The sequence below is a fragment of the Megalops cyprinoides genome, chromosome 14, assembly GCF_013368585.1.
Source record: "Megalops cyprinoides isolate fMegCyp1 chromosome 14, fMegCyp1.pri, whole genome shotgun sequence".
Taxonomy (NCBI): Eukaryota; Metazoa; Chordata; class Actinopteri; order Elopiformes; family Megalopidae; genus Megalops; species Megalops cyprinoides.
In genome coordinates this window covers 17,174,965-17,193,578 of record NC_050596.1, presented here as the reverse complement: position 1 = coordinate 17,193,578, position 18,614 = coordinate 17,174,965, and the positions used below count along the sequence as shown (strand labels likewise).

The following is an 18,614-nucleotide window of genomic DNA, read 5'->3' as shown; positions in this document are numbered from 1 at the left end:
GTGTCAGCCATAAGTAAGAATGCTGCATTAGCCAGGAAAAGTGTTAGAAAACCTGAAAATGTTCCAGAGAATGAATGCACTGAATCAATTTATTTTCAGACCATGACAGACAGGGGGCTTTTATGTCAGCCAGACAAACTAGGGGGTCTCACCAAACACCTTCAGAAGTGTTACCTCAACAACAAAACAAATGCACATAACAATCAGCAAAACAATTTGCATTTCAAAACACCTATTGCTGCATCTTCAACTTCACCAGCTTCTTAAAATGTATGTAATTACTCTGCATTCATTCGGCAGACCTTCTTAATAAGAATTACTTAGAAGCCACCTCAGTAAGATACGTACTTCAGGGTACACAAGGGCACAGGCACACAATACCTAGCAACACAGGAGTGAAAAAGCAGTCCTTACAGAATAGCTCATCAGTATTATCAGAAAGGGAGGTCTAAATCAATGGAAAAAACAGTATTTTATTTGCCTAAATATGTGTCTGTCTTTCTGTGTGTGTGTGTGTGTGTGTCTATCTATCTAATAATAAAAAATGAAGTAGGTGGCTGAAAAACCAGACCAAGATAATATCTACATTATGGCCCTGCCATTGATTTCATTTTTGGCACTTTTGTGCCCATTAACAGGCGTTCATGTGTTCTTCTTTTGGCTGTATCCATTCAGTTAATGCTATTCAATTCATGTCTCTCAACTGCCCATTGATTAAAGGACTCATCAGTAGCCCTGGAGGAAGCAGCAGGGCTCATAACCCAATGGTTTCAATTCCCCAGTGGTACACAGCTGTTGTACCCACAGGCAAGGTGCTTAACCCAAAATTGCCTCAGTAAATATTGAGCTATATTAGTGGAAAACATGGGGGAGGGGGTGGAGGACAAAGCAGTGCAAGTCACTCTGGATAACCAAAATGCTAAGCAAATGTATAGTAATATAATTGTAATGCAAGTGTTAGTTTCTAGAGTGCAGGTACTGGCAGATGAAGAACACCAAGAATCTAGGACATTTTAATTCATGAAATATGCGCCAACCCCAGCTAATGATGGGGAAGTTGCTTTACCTTGCACCTCAAAGAAAAGGAAGATCTGATGGCACTTTCTTTTCTGTCACAATGAGACAATACAACTCCAATCTTCTGCCTTTGAAAATGAAGCTGATGTTAATGGTTCACTGAGCTCACTGGCATGCACAGAAAAAAAGATAAGCTCCAATAAAGGCACATGCTATAATGTGCTTGTAGGCCAACTTGCACAACTGTATTGCTAATGCGGACCCCTAGAGAAATGCACATGAAGTGTATATACACAGCCATGGCAACCAGAGCCCTTTACACAAGAAACAGTAGGGTGTTGCATCAGCCCAGTGTGATCTGCAGCTCTGTCTCTAATAACTTACATGAGGAGTAAACATCATTTTGCACTGTGTCACTGTCAATCCTCATTTTCCTGTTGATTGCCTTGTCTTTTGCATCGTGTTTTCTTGAGAAAGGTTCTCAGTTTGTGAAGAATACCCTGTGGCAATGCAGCATGTGCATGCAGACAGCCACACATTGCAAAGTGAACTACAGTTACCTTGTGAGAAACTGGAGAAGAGCAGACATTCTGAATTTGTGGTGCATGTACTGCCAAACAGTGAGGGACATGAGAAGATTTTGAGAGGTCAGTGAATAGTCTTACGCCTATGTTGTAATGAAATCAATCTCTGGAGCATCCTGTTTCACACACTGTAGTTCAGCACACTGAAGAATTGATGGCACCAGATATTACCAAAGTCTAAGAGATGGACCATCCAGTGTTTCACAAAGAAATGGACAATACCATGAAAGATGTTTTCACTGATGTCAATGCTACATTCTGCTACATGTCAATTTCCATGAATCAATAACAAACAGAATAAATCTGGACATTTACTTGGACTGAAAATGATCTTTCTTGTGTCCTACCCACAGGTTTAACGTGGTATAGGTAGGAATAACTATGATGAAGAACGCTTCACAAAAACAAGTGACATTGCTCACAGCTTCGCTTCACAATGCTCACAAGACGTTCAGTCTCGCCAGTTCAATTTCCAAATGACCCAAAGGTTCCCATTTATTTTTTACATAACACACACATCAACCAGGGCATTCTGCATACCTTTATCAGCCATGCTGTGCCTGTGCCATGGAAAATAAAGTGGAACACAGGGTGACAGATGAATAAAACTTTTTAAGAAAAATCTATAAGTAGTAAAGCAGATAAACTGCACAATATGCATATACTTTTACAAGGAGAGAATTGAGACTCATGATAGTAAAGTGAGTTTATTACACTTCTTGTGGCTGTTTTTTTACACTGCCATTTCATAGTGTCGAAAAATATGCAACAGTAAAGGACAAAAAATGTTTCATGTCCTCACTCAGAATAACTATTAGGCATTTTGACCAACATGCTTTTCCTCAGGTTGCCTTTACAGATATCCCCAGACACCTCGCCATTATTCAGATAGTCACTGTGCATGCATACCATTGAATCTTTAAAGCCAGAAGACTTCACAAAAAAAAAAAAAAAATATCTACAACAGGCAGCCTTTCAGACATCTTCCGTGAGAAACCGTTGGGAATGAAAACAAACTTCATCCTGCAGAAATCTTTGCAGCTGCACACCAAGTCTCTGCTGAGACCCTTTTGGCAGAAAGAACAAGATCTCTTCTTGCCCACGGTGCTCACCTCACTCTCTCCCTTTTATGCATCTCTGCTTCCTGTTAGCTTTCAAACAACATATGACATGCTTTTTCCCCCACAAGTTCAAAATGCAGTGCTTCTTCATATAAGTAATGGTATAGCATGCAGTCTCAATAAAAAGGAAAGAGCAGCTGAAAATAAAGGCTGTCTCAGAGGCTAGCCTTCTTTAATAGGGCGGGTTCTATGAGGTGCCATGTGGTGCATAATCCAAACTTTACCTTACACAGTAGTATTAAATGCTCACACACACATATGAAACCCTGCACATTCATATGAAACGCTCACACACACTTCCAAAAACTTTGTACATTCATCTGAAGAGCTTACACACAGATATGAAAGTCTCGCACACTCATATGAAATGCCTGCACACACACACAAATTCTTGCACGTATATATCTACTCTTCTGACGTGCACAGCTATATGTGAAACAGAATTGCACACAAGCGGAAATATGAAATATGTCCCACCTGTATGTGCAAGCATTTCATTTGAGTGCATGTGTTTCCATATACATGTACAAGACATTCCAAATGAACTGAATTCTATCTGGTGTACACACAAGTAAGAAAGGAGGGGCAGGGTCAGTGTGGGCTGATATGGAACATATGGAGTATTAGGGATAAGTGGGAAAATCTATTCGGTATGTATTTCAAGATTAAGGTAGAAATATTTTGAGAAAAAAGATAAATATAATAATATTTTGAGAATATACTTGAACTTAAGAGTAGCAACAGTTTCAAATATGAATGTGCAAGGGTTTTAAGTGTGTGTGTATGTTTAAGATCAATGTGTGAGGTTTCACATGAATGCGTGTGAGCATTTCATGTGAGTGTGTACAAGGTAAAATCTGAATTATGCACTACATATGCACCTCATACGGTTCAAGGAACATACTGTTTCTGTAGAGAAAGTACATCCCTGCAGAACATTAGGGAAAATCCTAAACCTTTTCCTCCATTATGGTTTAGCAGAATAAAACAGAAAAGGAAGCAGACTCAAAGTGGAAAAACATAACATAAATTTCATTCCTCTAATTAGCCATGATAGAACATGACAATCAATAAAACATAAAAAGCTCCCCACAATTACTCATACTGATGAAGCACACTGTCATGGTAAAATGCATCAAATTTAGAAATTCCAGCAACAATAGGATGTCTCAGGCAGTTCACATCATTGTAGTGCCATCTTCCACGGGCACTTGTATTAGTTTTAGCCTCTGTTACTGTAGATGTGAAAAAGCCGGTAAACAAATGTCCTATTAGGACTGATTGCAGGTGGAACCTGAAAAATAATTACAGAAGGCAAAACAATTGTAACAAATGGTAAATGGTAATCATCTTTAGAAATGTTTATTAAAATATTTTGGCACAAGTGTGAATGTTTTTAATCAAAGGGCAGCAGCCAACATGAACGCAACATTTGACACAAGGACAATCAGACGTTAGATTTCAACACCTCATTACTGATATAATATTAATCGTTAAGACTAAACACAATTGTGGTAATTTCTGATGACAGTCTACATATTATACATCATGACATCTCACAAGCTTTGACTGTGATATGAGAGATGTACCTAAAGGAAGCTTATATAAATTTTATCACACATTTTTGTCATAAAGTAAATGTATACTTTGTTGGCAGTCTATAATGATGCCATTTAGTTTGACAAATTCTCAGTGCCAGTTTCTTCTCACTGCAGTTAGCTGGGGAGGGATGTCAATCAGAAGAAATGAAAACTAAAAGATGAAGAAATCCAGAAATCAATATATGTGTTGATTGGTTTAGTAAATAATGCACTAATATAGCAACTACTGTTTAATATTTCAAATAATTGATCAAGAATAGATTTTTGTGATGCACCAAATACCATATACTATGTATTTGCCCATTCAAATTCCAAAAGGCTGCATGATAACAACAAATTATGACATATGCTTCACTTTTTCCTTTTAAATAGGTAGATAAATAAATATTTCTAAATCTGCATGCACCTGCAGCATAACCTTTGGCAACATGTGCCAGTTTTCTCTCACATAACCAGGTCAGCCAACCCAACGGCATCATCCAGGGGATCCTTCAATCTTTGCTTTGAAATATTAACGTGGAGCCCATGTACTCATCCCTGCCTCTGTGACATCCACATGACAGTATGATTTATCTTAAGCCCAATCTTAAGCCAAGTCTCTTGGGATAACTCTGTACTTATGAAAAGAGGCTGGAAATAAAAAAACAGCATTTCTGAGCGAATGCATGGACCTCTGCATACTGTGGTAGAGGCTAATGGAAGCTTCCGTGATGGTTTATCTGAGATCTGTGACAACTATGCAGGCATGACTGTCTCACGTCTCGCTTTCAGTCACCAAATCATATACAGTATGTGGGCATTACCTGTATGTGAGTTTTTATGTGTGGGTTATGGCTAGGCACATGTGGGTGCAAGTGTGCCTGTTCTGTTTTTTGTTAAATGGAGTGCCCGAAGGTCTTCATTTTTACACTCTGCAAAAAATAAATAAAAAAACCAGAAGCTGTTGAACAGCTGCAACTACTTGCTGACTTTATTGCCTTCTAGTGTCAAAACCCTATTACTGCCATTCCCTACTGAGGGAGGCACTTACTCACTGAGGGAGTGAATGGCAAAGTGCTTGAGCAAGAGACATAACCACTTCTGGGGATGCTTCCTGCATTTGTGGCTAAAAATCAAATCAAAGATCACTGGATAGATGAAACAAAGCTAATTTGACAATGGCTGTTTGCTATAAAACAAACATTTTACTGTCACTTTTCCAGCCCTCTGACTGAGGCACAGCAAAGACGTCTTGATGCCACCTTGATGGACAGATTAGTCAAAGCTACTTTAAATACCACAGCGCTGCTCGCCGCTTACAATGAGTGCTGAGTTCTCGCTGTCACCTTGTCATTTTGAAACACATCATTCAGACAGGACCCCGGTTGTTGATGGGGGCCTGGCTTCTAGCAGATGTCTTTAACGAAGGTCCCTGGGTATGTAACTGTCAGTCCTTTCAATTAAAACATCAGTTCTCCAACCACCTCCACATGCCCTCCTCACCACAAATCATGACCCTCAATGACAAAGCCCGATTTAATGTGACAAAGCTTGATTGAATCCGCCCCCCCCCCCCCCCCGGAGAGCACAAAGACACTCTATTAATGGTCATTGGCCATCCCTGGCACATACAAAGAAATGTCTTATCTGTGGTGATAAGTACAGAAAACAGCATGCCTTCAGAAATGCTAAAGTAAGTCACTCTGGAGCAAGGTCATTATTGAAGTGCAACCCCACTCCCACTCGCCCCTGGACACACACAAACAGGACATTACATCATTACATAACACCCCGCAACTGACACTTGTATATCAAGCTGACAGCTCCCGGTGTTCGCACAAACAGGAAGAAAGGAAATGACCCAACCAAAAAAACTCAAGATGGAAAGACACAGAAAACACTCCTACCAAGCATTATTGACTGAGAATAAAAGCTGGTTCACAACTTTTATTCTCAATCACGGATATTTTTTACACATTACACTGAGCTAAGAATCACCTATGTAACAATGAAGTTTTATTTAAAAGAGTACACCACAACTTTTGTCAGGTGGGAGAACTAGTTATGGATGCAATTAGATACCAACAAACATTTATTTGGAAAAATCACAAGTATTTCCTGTAAAAGGTTCAGATCAGTTCAGTTCCTGTTTTAATCACACCCCTGCTTGGAATATAACAATCTAAATCAAATTTAAGTGGGTACCAGTTGTTTTCCTGACTTTGCAGCCACTTAATCTTGAAAAATGACAGGAATGTGCGGAAACTTATGAGACAAAAATGTAACACTTCTTCACACTAATCTTTGAATTTTAAAGGAAAAATGTTTTGCTGGAGGACAGAAGCTATAATTGTGTCTATCAACATCTCAGAAATTCAATTCTAAATAGATAAATCCCATTAGAACTGGTTAAAAAAAAAAAAAAAAATCCAGCTCCGCTGCACTGATAGTGGGAAAGCATTGCAGAAGGTAACGCTTATGACCTACAACATCTCTTGGTTCTGCGAAACAGCCTCTCTCAGCACCAGGGGGACCTTGCCTCAACAAACATCAGATGGCTTTTACTGCTCCCTCTTTTCAAGAAGCTTTTTTGCAACATCACTTAAACCACTCTGAGTCGCTTGTGGCAGGCCCCGCTCAGGGGTGTAAACAAGTCCTGGACTGTTAAAAACACTGCATTCAATAAAACAACAACAACAGAGTCTGTTTACCCAGACAGAAAGAATAGAATAAAAAAAAATCATTATCGTTTAAACAAGAAATAAGTATACGGTACTGTACGTTACAATAATAACAGAGATTCCCTTTCAAGCATGCTTGAAAACCAGTGATATGTGGGCAGAAATCTGATATTCCCTAGAAATTAGTGATAGCTATCCAAGCAGCTAGTGAGTTGTGTTCCATGGCAGTATGTGGCTCCATGGCATCTTTGTTGGCTTCATATCCCTAGAATGTTGTAGGAACGTGAGGTGACTTATACACCGGTGGATAGTTTTCTCATAGATACTATGTGAAAATTTGAGCCAAATAAAACAACGATGTAAAATAAATAATAATAAAAAACAACACAGACTATACCAAGTGTGGCTGGGCATTGCCAGAAACCAAGAGTTACAAGTCTGTGCAGATTCACAGACCTTATCAGTGAAATACATTTCAAATGAATTAATGAGGTGAAATTTTATTTATGTGTGAAAAAGAGAGATGAAATGTATTCTATGCACATTCTCCATACCTACTACAACAAGTGCGTGTGCCAATTTAAAGCAAGCCTAGCACAGGTGCAAGGGAAAAAAAGGAAAATATAAAACACGCAGGAGAAAGCAGCCATTCTGGCTTGAAAGCCTAATAACATTTTAAGAGCTGGTCACTCCTCCTGGTGTACATAATACATACAGTCAACATTTTAGGAGTCTCAGCAGGGCTTTGTGTCTCTCAAAATTAGGCAACAGAAGAGTACTGCTTTCAAGAGCAGTTCCCAAAGAGCCAATGCATCCTCCATCTCCAAGGTTAGAGACAGGTGAGATTGACAGAAGCAATAAGTAGTGGAAATAGAATGAAAACATCTTGGAGGAATGTGATGGAAAGCTTTAATGGGAAAACAGCTTAAAAGGCACAGAGGGTGGCAGTATGAGAAAATAACTTGGTTAGACACACCTCAAATTTACAAACCAGCCTTGCAAAGGCTATTCACTTGGTGCATACTTGGGACATACATGTGAACATCTTTTTTTCCCCCTGGGGGTTATTTTGAAATATTTATTGATTTTTACAGAAACTTAATAGTATCTCCTAGCCTTAATATGCATGTTAAAAAATAGCTTGGATATACTTCCAATAGTATTGGAATAATATGACAATATTATATAAAACAAACAGCCTGTGGCAGCCTGTAAAGGCCTCAGTAAGGCCACAGGGATTTCTCCATTCCCAGGATTATATATGTGCGTAATTGTGATGCTTATCATATGAAGCGTTTTTTCCTATTGAAGGAAGAGTTTGACATTTTGGTGTGAAATCAGATGCCAGTATACGACAGCAGCGCATGGCTTGTCCGCATGACTTTTAGGACTTAAAAGGAAAATGAAAATGAGTCCCTCTATGTAAAGGCACATCTGCTTGAAACTTTGATCTTCGTTTGAAATGCACTTTGAAGCAACACTAATAGTTAGGCATAGCACTTGGGTCTGCTGGCTGTACTCCCATAACATTTTGAGCCAGCCTATGATTTTGTTTGACTTGGTTTATAATGGCAGGCCTACTTCATTGTCTGGGGTGTTCATCATCTACTGCAACAACCGTTTGTTCACAAACCATATATTATTCTATCCAGAAATGCATTTTAATAATAAATAACAGAATACATACTGGCTAGACTATAAAGACAAGATTCATGTCAAGTTTATCTGAAAAGTAATGTGTTCCATTAAGGCTACATCGCAAACTATTTATACATGTCACCATATGTGGGGGATGTTCATTTGAAGCATTTTCTACAAATATGGCTGAAACTATTGAAAACAACCTTGATAATTTCAGCTTCACCAGGGCTGCTCACCAAAGGCACAGTTCATTTGATCTGGAGACAAGAAATCCAACTTCATCCTCAGGAGAAGAGAGAAGGATTAACTGTGTGACGCCAACATATTTTGGCAAGATGAATCGTGTGAAAACTTACAGTGAAAGTATTAAACAATTTGCCAAAAATATTTTGCAATAGAGTGGGGTGGGAATGAAAAATGTATTACTCTGCTAATTACGGAATACTACATTGTTTTGTTAATACTGCGTTGAATAATTCTAATACTTGAATAATACTACATTGAATTGTTAAAGACACAATGCACAGATGTGCATCTCAGCATCACACTATGATAACCAACAGCACATTTTGTCCTGCTGCCCCCAGCCCCTTTCTAATATTCTGTTTTTCATGTCATACTGTACACAGTCAAATTGCACTTACTTGGCTTTGTGTTTTACATTTATATAAAAATATTTTTCTGACTGAAAACAATTTTAAAAATCACAAAAATAAGGAACAAGACATTTGCACAATTGACATTAGTTGTACAGAAGAGTATAATATAATTTCTAGAGACATTTTAAATTGCATCCCCTGGAGTGCTTTGAAAGCCCCATCTAAATTAAATGTACAGTGCATTTTCAATTCATCAGTGATTTGAGTGAAGGCAAACTGGACTAGAAGAACAACAGAAATGATTCCATTTCAGCAGGCTCTCAGCACAAAATGCACACTGTCCAATTATAGAACGGTTTCATTAGCGATAGCCTGAGAGTACTCCACCTTGCCTTGTGAACTAAATCAGAAGGAATAGAATATCAAACAATATGTCTTGCTGAAGCAATGATGAAAAAAGGATGAGAACATCTGTCGTCAAGACCACTGCTGTCTTTCCTGTGAAAAACTAAGGTGGTTTTAATTTCAAGCCGAACGGGCGCTTGGATAGTGAGCGTTTGTACCATGAATGCAAGTTATTTTTAAATGCCTTAAAATGCACTTGATTAGGGAAAACACAATAGTTATAATATGATCATTTCTGTACTGTCTGCACTGTGCTCTGGAATTAAAAAAAAAAAATTCATTTATAACAGAATCACACTGCATTTGTGCATTGGTCAAAGGTAGCATGTATGTTAGAAAAGTGCATTTGTCTGAATTCCTATAATCAAAGTTATAAAAGTATTTTGTATAAAACAGTATAATCAGTGTTAATGAAGTTTATATGAAAGTACACGTGTATACGGAATCTGGTAGCACGTATAAAAATTAAAAGCACACACTACTTTACAAGAAGAATGTGCATACATAATTCACTGAACCACCTAACAATGCAACAATGTTATTAGTGAGAAGCCTCCTATCCATAAGGGAACAGAATAAGATAAAACCAATCTTTTTGAGTCCATTTTAATGAATGCTGACATATATGTTGAGTTTGAGACGACTTTTGTGATTACTGCAGAAGTCACACATCTCACCAAGGAATCCATGCCCCCCTAGTATAGCAACTTAGTCTTTCAGAAATTCAGCAAGATATTTATCAGTAAAGCCATTACCATACTTTTAGGTCACATGAAACTGAACTCAGCCCTGCAGCCTGGATGGGTCTGGTCCTTATCAGAGAGCTTTACCGTGGATAAGCTCCTGCAAATGCACTTGGTTTATTACACCCGGTTGCCCCCCATCTGGCCAATTACACAATCCTGGTCAGAACCTGCAGTGCGGCACTACTGGAATTTAAATTTTCTTAATACCACAGTTTGTAAAATGTAAACCTATTTGGCATAATTGATTAATATTGTAAGACTGGCACCACCCAGACATGTGACACATTTTGGCAGTGTAGCATAGTGGTTAAGGAGCAGGACTCATAACTGAAAGGTTGTTGGTTCAATTCCCCACAGGGGCACTACTGCTGTACCCTTGGGAAAGGTACTTAACTCACAATTGCCTCAGTAAGAATCCTGCTGTATAAATGGATAACATTGTAAAAACCTGTAACTGGTGTAAGTTGCTCTGGATAACAGCGTCTGCTAAATGCCAATAATGTAATGTAATTTCTGGTGTCATTCTAATTCCAGTCCTGAGCGCTAAACTAATTTCATTAATTTGAGTTATAATACCAAAAAAAAAAAAAAAAAACAAACAAAACAAAAAAACGTTTTTGTCTATCTGGAGGGAATACACAGGCACTGACAGAATATCCTATCACTGTACATGGGAGGGAGGGGTGGTGTGCATGTAGCTGGAAAAAGAGTGGAAGAGGGCTGACAGGCACAAATATACAGTAATGCGATACACAATTCAAAGATAGAATAGACTGTCAGCCCCCAGCTTTCTTCCTCCACCTGGTCTGCCTGTGATTCCCTGCAATCCTCCCCTGCCTGAGGGGCTGAGAGGACATTTTCTCCCGCTAATATCCTGCCATTAAAGCCTTTGTTCTCGGGGCTACCCGCTGGCTAATCCCTCGGACATCGAGGAAGGCCGCTGATGTAAAACAAGGTGACAGGACATGTGATAGGCCTCCTTATCTTTTATCACAGAGCTTAGGACACAGCACCTGCGCCCTTGCTGTTTCTGAACTGAACCACGCCTTCGCATCACATGGCACAGGATCACAAAGACACAGAGAGGAACATGAGGAGACTAGTGGCACAGATGTCACAGAGGTGAGGTGAGAGAGTGCATTATCATTCACTGAAAACTGACAGAGAATCAGTGATAACATTGCCCCACCAATTAGAGGAATACAAATTACAATAAAAAAAAAATGCAAAACAAAATTTTGTTAATGATATATTTTGTAGAAAACTCACAGAGTAGGTTAGTTTCCTACCATTAATGCCCCTCACATCTGTTTTTCATAATCTATATCATCTCAAATTCAGATTGTTGGTCATTATATAAAATCTGACCAGCAGCCTCATGATTGGTGTTGTCTTTCCAACCATTATAAATAACTACAGTCACTGTTTCCATCTTAAAATATGCCGGTTGAGGATCTTCTTTCATGGTTTCTGAGTGTGCCCTGCCTCCACAAATACACATGGAATGGTTGAAATTTAGCGTGGATCAGGTCAGGGGTCTATGGAGAAGCAGCCCTCCAGCAGCAAGAGCCAGGTGAAGCTGCTTCTGTCTGATCTGTCTCTCAGTATCGGCCAGACCATCAGCAGCCAACAGCAAAAACACAGCAGAGTATCCACCACCAAGCCTGACAGTGTCCTCCCAGTAACAAGGCACGGTCGAGCCACAATGACCCCGCGAGGTGTAGCACAATGCAGCCTCCTGGCTTCATTATTGGTGCTGGAAGGCTACAGAAAAGTTCCCCCCAGTGTCTGTATCTTGAAAGCATCTCGCCACCGGAGCACATCCTTGACTCCTTGGCCCCATCATGAAGCACACAGACCATGTTCTGAGATATGCCATCGCAGGAAACGCTTGTATAGTAGCATTCTTTGCACTGCACAAGAGACCAGTAGGGGGGCTCCACACAGACTAACCTGTGACAAGCCTTTTTGCAAAAGCTCATTGAAAAAAGTAAATCAAAATACACATGGAGAGTTGTTTTGTCTCTAATTTTTACCTCATAAATCTGATGAGTAGTAATATCAGCAGAATTAAAGCTCACTATTCACTGTTCATTATTCACTAACAATACTAAGAAGCAGGTAGCTAACAAACATTTTCATTGAGACAACAATTTATAAATGGCTTTATCAAAGAGATGTATCTGAAATAATAACCCCGTTCATGTGTTTTCCACCCCTTAGTCAATAATTCATTCATCTAAAACAACCAAGTTGACACATTCAATACAAAGTGTCAGCTGAAAAATGAATACAATGTTTAAAATATATCACAATATCACTGCCAAAGGCCAGTCAGTCCTTAGGCAGCTGACATTTGAAATTCTTCAAAAATTAAAAAGCTGGCATTCCGTAGTTTGAACATTCATTTAGCCTGGACTGTGCATAAACAATAATTACTTGAGAGAAAGTCAAAATTTTCACTGACAATAGAAAATGAAGGCAATTCCAGTAACAGTTGGACAACATGATGTTAGGAGGTTTTTAAATCTGCTCATTCAAATGCTAGCATCAGCCAAAGACCACCATGCAGGGAGTGTATTTGAGAATTCAAGGGTATTTGTCCCAGTCATATTAAATCTGACATTCTAGCCATTTCACCTTAGGACTAGAAGCTAAGGAAAAGTCATATCAGGAGTCTAGAATGTAATTCAGAATTAAATTGATGTATATTTTCCACAGTACCTCTACAAAAGCATAATGTGTGCCATACCGACAAGTGTGACTGTAACTGAAGTCAGAGAAAGAAATAGTTCAGCTGGACACATAGCTGAAGTTAGCAATAAAAACACATTACATTTCAATGAATTCAACACTAAACTTTAAAAAATGCTAAACACTTTGACTCACAACAGTCAAAGTATAACCTTGAGTAAAGCACAGCACAATGTAGGTAAGCAAATGCCCAGTTTTGAGATGATATTTACCACCAAATAAATTAAATGCAGGCTGTATATGTTCTCTTTGAGGATACTGGTATCTGCTGAGGAGACTTTTTTAGGGGAGCATTGCTTATATATACCCAATTAAGTACTTGCATTTTATACGATTCATATTTACATCCTGCATGTTAACTATTAGAGAGATAATACCCTCCCCCAAAAGTTGCATCTTGCATGCTTAATATGGTCTTGTTCATAAAATCTAGCAACAAAGAAACATAATAGAGTATTATTGACAAATATGTGGAAAAATACAGTGGCATTACTTGGATTTAAGTTTTATCAAGCAACACCAAAATGATCTGTCTTCAAAGTTTCATCGTAAACAGACATTTCCAGGTGGGCATACAGATTTCTCCTTGCAGCCTTGCATTTGCACAGGGACAGATAGCGATAATCAGTCCCATCTGCAGGTACCCCCCCCCCCCCTCCCCCCAGCTGCCACCCTGAGTCACATTTGTTCCCTGCCACGTCTAAAGCCATAATCAAGTTAGGTGCCAGCCCGCACCTCCAGATCATAGCACTTTCCTTTAATAGGCAAAGTGAAAGCACGCCATTAGCACTGCTGGAGGGGCATTCTCATGTTGCCTATTAAAGGAGAAACATTTTACTTTATTTGTATTCATTGCATAGACTTTGGTTTTCCCCCTGACTTGTTCATAGTTCACTGTATGAAGAAGGAAGACAAGAAAAGCCTTGCAGGGCTAGCTCTCAATGTAGCAAACCTTCTCATTTCCATACATCCTACACTCACACACTATGCTGTACGAGTGATTTAGGGCAAATTAGATCAGGCATAAAAATGATACATATTGTTGAGGAGTTTGATATGGGAATGACAGCTGGGCAAGTATAATCTAACTTCTTCTGATGGATTTAAATGCCATTCAAGATGTGTGCCACAGGCTTGGTTAAGTCTTGGGGAACATGTGGGAAATTCTCCAAGGGAGTTGTTGGAAGTGTTGTTTTTGAGCCAGTAGGGGGTCCTGTTCCTTTCAAATCATGCGGAAACCAATGCCCTGTGTTCACAGGAGAAGCATTCTTTCAGATGAGACCTGAAACAGAGGTCCTAACTCACTGCCCACGGGGTTGACTACTATGTCCTGGCAAAATACCCATCTGGTTATCCAATCATCCGTTAGTCTGCACGGCTTATTGAAATCCTGAATGCCTCACTGCAAGCGTGTGCTGAGCATCGGAAATGTCATCATGTAGGTGGGAGCTACCCTCTCATCCTATCTGGAAAGAGACTTGAAATTCATAGATGAAAGTTTTGGGAACAGAAGTTCCCAGCTAGATCAGCATGAATCAGAACTCGATGCACCTGGCCAAGGTGGCACACAGGGCATTTGCACAGATGTCTGGTGCGTTACTTGCCATATGCATGCCAAAGTCTGCCTTCCTGTTAAGGAGTTATGCTCACAACAATCCTCTGAACAATACCAAAGAAGACAAAAATTTCAGGCTTGCCTGTGTTTAGTCTGCTTACAAATGAGTGATTTATGTGATTCTTTGACAGGTTACCCTGGCCCAGAATGCACAACAGTTGGGTGAATGAATTGCCATCATATTACTTACCCTGCTGGGGTGGGGGGCAGAACACAAGCTGCAATACTTGTTTTGTTCTACAGAAGCTGCATGGGGAAGCTGTGCGTGTAACTAAAAGAAGGCCATTAATCACAGGGAGCTCATCTCTGAGAGGAGGGACCACAGTCCGCATTCCTGTTACGTGCTGTGGGGAGACAATGCCATGACAAATTTGCGGATCAGACTCGGAACCTGAGCCGATGTCGATTCCGTGACTAATCAAGTCAAGCCCCTCCGTGCAAACTTGTGTTTTCACGTCACACAAAAACCATGCTCAATACTGGCGCTGAGGTAAACACTCCTGATGAATGAATCACCTTCGCTGACATCGATCCTGCATCAGATATGCCCCTGCCAGAACACATACCAGTCTGCTATCTGTATGCACACAATCAGGCTTACCAGAGAGATGATGTCACTTTATACATGCATATACTGTACATACATGCAAGTATGCATGCACAAGGTGTGTGTGTGCGTGTATGTATGTATTTATATATATACACACACACACACACACACACACACCATCTAACCAGTTCATTCACCTCAATGAGACCATGTAGACAGAAACATCATTTGTCTCCCTTTTCTGCAGTATGCATTAATAAAAAGCAGCCTTCAGGGGGATTCATGTGTTTATGGTTACAACTGATCCTTCAGTCACGCTTAGCAACTGTAACTAACGACTGTAACCTCTGTCAAGCTTCCTCTTTGTCAAGTTTGGACAAAGAGAAATATATAAGTTGTCCAGTATAACTTCTCAACAGCAAAAGAAACAGTGAAAAGGTATGCTTGGGGAGCTTGCAGAAGAGACTGAAGGTTCCCTGAACATTTGGGGGGTGTTTTTTTGATTTTATTCATCAAACTGAAATTAAAGCAAATTATTTTTTTAATGTATTTATTTGCCCCTAATTGAAAGCTTTATTTACTTTATTGACTTCAGGTATTTACAAGCCATCGCAAACATCACATCATGGGTTAAGGTTTGGCTGTTGGTGCTGTCTTAGATTTAACCTTACTAGGTTAGGCTAACAAGCTATCTATTTGATTAGCTAACAAGCTATCTATTTGATTACTCAGTTACTATAGTCAAAACTCTAATGCTAGCTTATTAAGAATCTTGTCTGATGTTTTACATTCACTTTAAGCACCTTGTTGATGGGTGATCTAACATATGCATCAGACCAACAACAAGAGAGCTGTAACCTGAAGATGCATGTGCATGTATACTAGGAGGGATGGCTAACTGTACTCAATTTCCAACTCATCCTAATATTGTTGATTTCCTATGTGGCTTTTTGCTTGTGCTGTACTCTGCCTCACCTGTAAGTCACTTTGGATAAAAGCGTCTGCCAAATGAATAAATGTAAATGTAAATTATACAGAGGTAAAACAGTGGTACAACAAACCAATAAACCATCTGGCTAGATAGCCACATAAACCTACCCAGTAGGGCAGGTATTGCACTGCTCTGTGATGATGTCTTCTGTCTCGACTGACTGCTGATGAGGTTCTTCCTGTTTACTCTATGAATGGTAGGCTTCACCTTTATTTTTTCCCTTGTAGGGGTGTGTTTGTAATACTCACGTTGTGACTGTATCCCTTTACTGCATACTGAAGGCCCTGTTGTCGACTTAGGTGTTAATGGTGTTAATCCTTAGGTGATAATGAGTCAGAAAATTATCTATTACATCCTGATGAAATTTGCTCAGTCCAATAATCTGTGCCATGGTAACATCCGGATATTCAGCAAAGCTTGACCAACCCAGCAACAGTAACCTTAACCTTAACCTTGACTTCTCTTTTGTCCAGCACCGACAAATCCGTGGATGTGCGCTTGTACTCTGTTTGACTAACTGTGTCTATATTTCTACAAGTCACATCAGCATGACAAAGCAGAGCATGCAGGCAGAACTGCATCACAGATGTCAGGAACATACATTTTGGTACTATTCTAACACATAACCCCTGTCTGGTTCGGGGTGGCAATGTAGCATAGTGGTTAAGGAGCAGGACTCGTAACCGAAAGGTTTGATCCCCGCTGGGACACTGCTGCTGTACCCTTGGGCAAGGTACCCAACCCACAATTGTCTCAGTAAATATCCAGCTGTATAAATGGATAACACCGTAAAAAGAACTATAACCTATGTAAGTCACTTTGGATAAAAGTGTCTGCCAAATGAATAAAGGTAAATGTTTTAACTGACGTGAATTTTGTATTATCTTATTACAGATGCCCTGGTGAATCAGGCGTTAGTATTCATCCAGAGCTGGAATTTCACTCTCTTTGAGCTGCAACAGTGGTAACCTTGCAACCTAAAGCAATCATTGATTTAGATTTAGCACCACATGGAAAATATAAAAAGACAAAATAAAAAAGACACATAATAGCATGTGAAATAAAAACGTGGGGAACAGTAATGATGCTATGTATGCATTTTGAAATGCTATTTTCTGTCAATTGTACACTGCAACATGAGCTTTGAAAAGTGTTTCACCATGACATTATGACTCTGGAATGTGGTTTATTGTGAGAGAAGCGACAATCAGTCTTTGAAAGCAGGATAAAAAATTGTACTAAAAAGCATTCAGAACCTTGGACAGCAACGTGGAAATGCACTGAGGGTCTCACACATTTATCAGAAACAGCCTGTGTTTAAGCCCATTCACATCTCATATGTATGTCACTGCCCTCCCAGTATTGGCTCCAGCATTCACACCAAACATTGGTCCTATGCATGTGGAGGGCACAAAAAAGCAGGCTTCTCTAAACTTCACTCTTTGTCCATCTCTGTATTACTGTCACCATGGAAAACTGGACTGCCATTGTAAATTCAATGTTTTGAGAAGCCTTTTGCTGTTTCTCTGGAAAATTGTGCTACATAAAACACAATTTCCCACAGTAATTACACCATACTGTTGATGTTGATTACCATCATTCTGTCTGCTGATTGTCTACAACAGAGATAATCTGGAATGTACTCATCTTAAATCAACTCATTTAAGATGACAGTCAGTTGTAAAACTGTTTCTACAAAATGCAACATGGCTGATGTAGGCTTTCTACATACTACAAATGAGGGAAGAAAACACTTGGCAAAACCTTACTCGACAGGAATGTTAATAATTTACATGACATTTGTGAAAGTGGTAGGGACTTACTGCCACAAGCTTAGGACTTTCAGCAGAATTCTCAGTTCATATAGAGAACATAAGCATTCAGTTCAATATGCACATGGTCCACTGAATTTGGACATCAAAACCTACAGGCAATGGCAACTCAGTGGCATTTCACAATTTGATTTTCCCGTTCTCTCATGCTAGACCTGAATTGCCTCCGACATATATCACAGCACTTCACCACCCTCTAATTCAAAGTCCATTATCATATGTTCACGCTCTTATGGATGTTCTACAGTTGCATGGTTCAACCTCTCTAAACAATAATTAGAAGTCACATGCTGATTTACGCTGAGGGGGGGAAGACCTGCAGCGATGGAGCAAACACCCTCCACAGCCTCTAAACCACGGGCACTCTAACGCCTCTTTCAGGAGAGCTCTTAAAAGGCTGTGTCTACAGGTGCACTCGTCCAGCTCAACTTGACAACAAGAGTGAGATGACAGAAGCACAGCTAAAGATAGAAACAACGACAGCATTTGGGCCAGGCT

At 39.6% G+C, this 18,614-nt stretch overlaps 1 protein-coding gene across 1 annotated transcript in view; it reads right to left on the bottom strand.

Annotated features, from left to right (window-relative positions):
* Nucleotides 1-18,614, bottom strand: part of LOC118789364 (glypican-6-like) — a 189,783-nt gene that overhangs the window by 157,493 nt on the left and 13,676 nt on the right. The gene's annotated exons all lie outside the window — the stretch shown is intronic.